Consider the following 6000-nt stretch of genomic DNA (forward strand, 5'->3'; position numbering starts at 1 on the left):
CTTAGTTCACCCTACCCTCCATTTCCAGTATAGACCAGAGCTGCCCCCATAAAATGTTCTGGCCTCAAGAAGCAGAGCTTTCTGTCCAGCTGCCGACTGGCAGAGCTCTCCTCACAGGGCCTTGGCCTGGCGGGAAGAGCTCCCACTACCGAGTCCACTATTCCTCTTCCCTGGTCAGGCCAAGGGCTAAGGGAAACTTGTCTGCTCCGTTTGTGTCATCTGTTTTTCTCCTCTTCTGAACCTGATTTCTCTGAGATAGCGTTTGCATACCCTTCCTTCCTTGAATCACCATTTGGACGACTGGCTCTTAAATCCCTGTTCTCACACTCTGACTTTGGAAGTCACTGCTTCAATTTATTTAGCAGGCCCATCTTTTATAAATACAAATATTAATGTCTAAAAAAGCATTTTCATCTTTGTTACCCTGACTAGCCTCAGTAAGACTAGTAATAGTGTTAATTCATTAGGAAAGGAAAGGCAGTTGTCATGTTGTTCCCATTACAGTTTAGGGGCAGTTCCAATGAGTACAGAGGTGGAAGGATAACTACAAGAGTGACTTAAAAAACCAAGGACAATTCAATACTGAGAGGGAGGCATGCAATCATATAAGCATTCAAACATGTAGAAGAAAAGCATCTAACAAAGTCTGCACTCCTACTATGTACCGAGCACTCTCCGGGCCCTTTCGCAATGATCTCCTCTAATCTGAAGAACACTAAGGATACAGTTGTTGCACCTAGATGCTTGCAGAAATGAAATAATTGTTCAGTCTCAGCTAATTAGAGGAAAACCAGGGATCCAAACCCAGGTCCATATGACTGCTTTAATCAAATTTAACTGTCTGCAGGAGACAGCTGGCAGACATAAAAGGGATTTACTGAAAAGACATCTATTTTTTTTTTTTCTGAAGCTGGAAACGGGGAGGCAATCAGACAGACTCCTGCATGCACCCGACTGGGATCCACCCGGCACGCCCACCAGGGGGCGATGCTCTGCCCATCCGGGGCATCACTCTGTCACAACCAGAGCCACTCTAGCGCCTGGGGCAGAGGCCAAGGAGCCATCCTCAGCGCCCAGGCCATCTTTTGCTCCAATGGAGCCTCGGCTGCGGGAGAGGAAGAGAGAGACAGAGAGGAAGGAGAGGGGGAGGGGTGGAGAAGCAGATGGGCGCTTCTCCTGTGTGCCCTGGCTGGGAATCGAACCCGGGACTTCCGCATGCCAGGCCGATGCTGTACCACTGAGCCAACCGGCCAGGGCCAAGACATCTAATAAGAGATTAAGATTTGAGACCAGCCTGACCAGGCGATGGCACAGTGATAGAGCGTCAGACAGGGATGCGGAGGACCCAGGTTTGAGACCCCGAGGTCGCGAGCTCATCTGGTTTGAGCAAAAGCTCACCAGCTTGGACCCAAGGTCGCTGGCTCGAGCAAGGGGTTACTTGGTCAGCTGAAGGCCCGTGGTCAAGGCACATATGAGAAAGCAATCAATGAACAACTAAGGTGTCGCAACGTGCAAGGAAAAACTAATGATTGATGCTTCTCATCTCTCCATTCTTGTCTGTCTATCCCTATGTATCCCTCTCTCTGACTCTATATCTCTGAAAAAAAAAAAAAAAAGACTTGAGACCAGCTGGGAAAAGCAAAATTAGAAGCCATGGACAGGGTGGGAGTTCTTGTAGAACTCCAGACTAGTTTAGATCTCAAGACATCTCCCAGAACCTCACTAATACATAAACAGCCATGGATTTGCATTCTCCTGCTCATTCACATGCCAGAGGGAGTCACTCACTCCTTCCTCTGCTTACTCACAGCTTCGGCTCGTTCAAAACTTTAGCCTGCACGTGTCTCTTCAGCCTTCTGTACCGTTTAGCTTCAGCTCCCACTGCCAACTGAAAATTCTTTTCATATTTCTGAATTCTAAAACCCAAGAGAAAAATCTGATCAGCATTCCCTGCCTTTTTACGACAGATCACTGGTCGGCCTATGGGTGGGTGAAGCACCCAACCTGGGTACTAATCAGCCTGGGGCTTCCACTTGCTGCCATACCCCACCTCCCAAAGGAAATGATAACTCTTCAACATTTAGGACAGCTCAGCTCCTCAGAGAAGCCTACCTCCACTTGGCCATCCTATAGTGGTCAAACACCTACCCTCCAACTACATGCACACATGCATATTCTCTACTTTAAGTCACTTTTATTTCATGACCCTGTATTTAATCTCTTCATAGCTCTTAGCATTCTCAACTTCTTTTATGTAGTCCTCCCCACTAGAACATAAGCTGCATAAAGGGGCTTTGTCTGTCTTATTCTTCCCTGCCCCTAGACTCAGAAAGCCAGGGACTTTGGCAACCAGCAAGCATTCAAGAAAAATCTGATGACCTGTGCGGGTGCAAGTGGATAAAGTGCTGACCCGAAATGCTGAGGTTGATGGTTCGAAATCCTGGGTTTGCCCAGTCAAGGCACAGAACAATCAATGAAGAAGTGAAGTGAAGCAACTGTGAGTTGATACTTCTCATACCCCACCTCCTCTTTCTGTAGAATCAATAAAATCTTTAAAAAAAAATCTTGAGCCTGACCAAGATAGAGTAGTGGATAGAATAGAGTATCAGACTGGGACAACCTTGATTGAGGTCAGCGGCTTGAATGCGGGCTCATCCGGCTTGAGCATGGGGTCGCTGGTTTGAGCATGGGATCATAGACATGATTCCATGGTCCCTGGCTTGAGCCCAAGGTTGCCGGCTTGAGCAAGGGGTCACTCGCTCTGCTGTAGCCCACTCAACCCCCTGCTCAAGGAACCTGTGAGAAAGCAATCAATGAACAACTAAGGAGTTGCAACAAAGAATAGATGCTTCTCATCTCTCTCCCTTCCTATCTGTCTGTCCCTATCTGTCCCTCTGTCTCTATCACAAAAAATAATTTTTTTTTGAGCTCTGGCCAGATAGCTCTGTTCTTAGAGCTTCACTCTGAAGCACAGAGGTTCCTGGTTCAATCCTTGGTCAGGGCACACACAGGAACAGTTCCTGTCTCCCTCTCTCCCTTCTTCTCTCTCTAAATCAATAAAAAAAAATATCTTGACATGGGGTCTGCAAGGTTTCTCTACTTCAATGTGTGGGTAGAGGAAGTCCCATGACTAAAGTAGTTAATAGTTTCAAACTGTTTTCATATAATCTCACAACAACCCTGTGTGGCCAGTATTTTTATTAGCTCTATTTTTTACGTAAAGAAACTGACACTTAGAAAGGTTAAGTGACTTGGCCAGTCACTCAGCAACTATCAGAATCCAAGATTTGAATGCACATCTGCCAAACCTTCAAGTGCCTAAACTGTGAATTTCCTTACTCTTCCTCTCACCAGGTAAGACTGAAAATGATTCTGGTACCAAACCTTAGAACAACAGGAAACAATACAGAAAAAAGTAATTAGTATTTCACTCCCTGGGGGTACTAATTATGGATTTCATTATTACAAAAGCAGCACAAGCTAAGTCAGAAGTTAAAGAAGGGTTTAGATAAACCCATGCTATTAAGAATGCTTGGTGTAGGCCCTAGCCGGTTGGCTCAGCGGTAGAGCGTCGGCCTGGCGTGCGGGGGACCCAGGTTCGATTCCCGGCCAGGGCACATAGGAGAAGCACCCATTTGCTTCTCCACCCCACCCCCTCCTTCCTCTCTGTCTCTCTCTTCCCCTCCCGCAGCCAAGGCTCCATTGGAGCAAAGATGGCCCGGGCACTGGGGATGGCTCCTTGGCCTCTGCCCCAGGCGCTAGAGTGGCTCTGGTCGCGGCAGAGCGACGCCCCAGAGGGGCAGAGCATCGCCCCCTGGTGGGCAGAGTGTCGCCCCTGGTGGGCGTGCCGGGTGGATCCCGGTGGGGCGCATGCGGGAGTCTGTCTGACTGTCTCTCCCCGTTTCCAGCTTCAGAAAAATAAATTAAAATAAATATAAATAAATAAGAGGTAATTCACATTAAATGAAAAAGGTAATCAAGATTAAATTTAGGCCCTGGCCAGTTGGCTCAGTGGTAGAGTGTCAGCCCAGCATGTGGATGTCCCAGGTTCCATTCCCAGTCAGGGAACACAGGAGAAGCAACCATCTGCTTCTCTCCCCTTCCCCCTCCCTGCCTCATCTCCCCCCCGCCCCAGCCATGGCTCCAGCCAGCGAGTTGGCCTCAGGACCTGAGAATGGGTCCCTGGCCTCAGCCACAGAAGCTAAAAAAAATGCTCCATTGCTGACCAATGAAGCAACAACCCCAGATTGGCAGACCATCGCCCCCTAGTGGGTTTGCCGGGTGGATCCTGGTGAGGGGGCATGCGGGAGTCTGTCTCTCTGCCTCCCTTCCCTCTCACTAGAAAAATAACAAACAAGCAAACAAATAAATAAAAGATTCAATTTAGTCATAACAGTGGGGTCCTAATCCTTATTAGAATTGGTGGCTTTATAGAAGGAAGAGAGAGAGCTCTCTCTTTACCAGCCATGTGAGGACAAGTAAAAACAGGCCTTCTGCAAGAGAAAGAGGGTCTTCACCTGGGATAGAATACACCAGGACCTTGATCTTCAACTTCCAGCCTCTAACGCTTTGAGGAAAAAACTTCTGTTGTTTAAGCCACCCAGTGTATGGTATTTTGTTATAGCAGCCAGAGAAGACAGAAACTAGGTTCCAGGCACTGCCAGCTTTTAAGCTCCTAAAATGCTTTAACTTCACAAACCTGGGAGACAACACAGCCCCAAAAGAAAACGTTTCCTGCACCTGCTGTTAATCCAGAGCCACAGCTGGGGACATGGCCTGGCCCACAACCTTGCTCTGGCTCAGTCCCCAAAGTCCTAACACTGTGTAGGGAAAACCTGATACTCCTTAGTATTTTTTTTATTGACTCCAGCTAAATTTATTTCATTAAATTATCGGGGGGTTTTCCCATGCTGCCTTCATTCATTTATTTTATTGCATTTACTGGGGTGACACTGGTTAACAAAAGTATACAAGTTTACTTATTAGTGTTTATTTCCACTTTTCACTGCACATCCTCCAACAACCTGGTCAATTCCATTTACTCGAACCCTCTTGACTGGACCCCACTCCACCTTGATTTTCTGAAGGGCAAGCAATAGGGCAGGGGCATTACAGTATGAGCGCTGGAGTCAGACTGCCAAATTTGGGATCCCCGCGATATTCCTGCCCTAAGTTAGTAGCACGAATCCTCGGTTTCTTCAAGTGTAAACGAGTGACAGGTAAAAGCGCATACTCATAAGGTTGCAGTGACCACTAAATAAAATATTTTCTCTTAGCACAGACGGGCTATTTATGTGCCTGGTGCATGATAACTATTACTCCAAAGCAGCGCTCCAGTTCAAGCGCACATCCCGCCCTCCTTTACCTCCTGTTCCACTTGCATTAGTTTCTCGCCTGTCAATTATACGTTTAGCCCCACCCCTCCAGATCCGGGAGGTTTTCCCGCGCTGGCGTTCCGGGGGCCCTCAAACCTTCCCCAATAGCCTTCGTTTGGCTTACACGGGAGCTTGCCCTTTTTCATTTCCTCTCGCCCGCCCCTTATCTTTGTCACCTCCCAGCACCGCCGCTCACCCTCTTCCCTGGCACGACAGCTTCGCTTCAGGCCAGGTGCAGAGGAATCAAAGTGAATGCGCTGAATTTAAAATCGCAGATCAATGAGAGATCAACCCCAAAAGGAGCGTGGAGCATGCAGGTGCCCCCGCCCCCGTGCCACTGCGCGTGCTCACCCGCGGACTTGGGCGTGTTCTGTTTTTGCAGCACTGCGCTTGCCCAGCGGGCTTTGCAGTAGGAATGCTGCCTGTGACGGACCTTTAGACCCTGATTTCTGACGTCAGCCTCTGGGCTTAATGTCTGACTTCCTCTGCACTCCTGTCAGTTAAAGCAGTGGTCCCCAACCTTTTTTGGGCCACGGACCCACTTAATGTCAGAAAATATTTTCACGGACTGGCGTTTAGGGTGGGACGGATAAATGCACAAAATAAAATTGTGCGACCAGCGTAA

General features: G+C 48.1%; 1 protein-coding gene across 4 annotated transcripts in view; it reads right to left on the bottom strand.

The window, feature by feature from the left end:
* Positions 1-5707, bottom strand: part of DDX11 (DEAD/H-box helicase 11) — a 51651-nt gene extending 45944 nt beyond the window's left edge. For 3 of the 4 annotated variants that reach the window (XM_066257680.1, XM_066257678.1, XM_066257676.1), the window contains exon 1: positions 5572-5702. The gene's annotated coding sequence lies outside the window, so the exon portion shown is untranslated. Of the gene's footprint in view, positions 1-1808; positions 1917-5571 lie in introns of all 4 variants that reach the window. The other variant, XM_066257677.1, reaches the window with a different exon arrangement.
* Positions 5708-6000: the final 293 nt, after the last annotated feature.

This window comes from Saccopteryx bilineata, chromosome 2 (assembly GCF_036850765.1).
Source record: "Saccopteryx bilineata isolate mSacBil1 chromosome 2, mSacBil1_pri_phased_curated, whole genome shotgun sequence".
NCBI lineage: Eukaryota > Metazoa > Chordata > Mammalia > Chiroptera > Emballonuridae > Saccopteryx > Saccopteryx bilineata.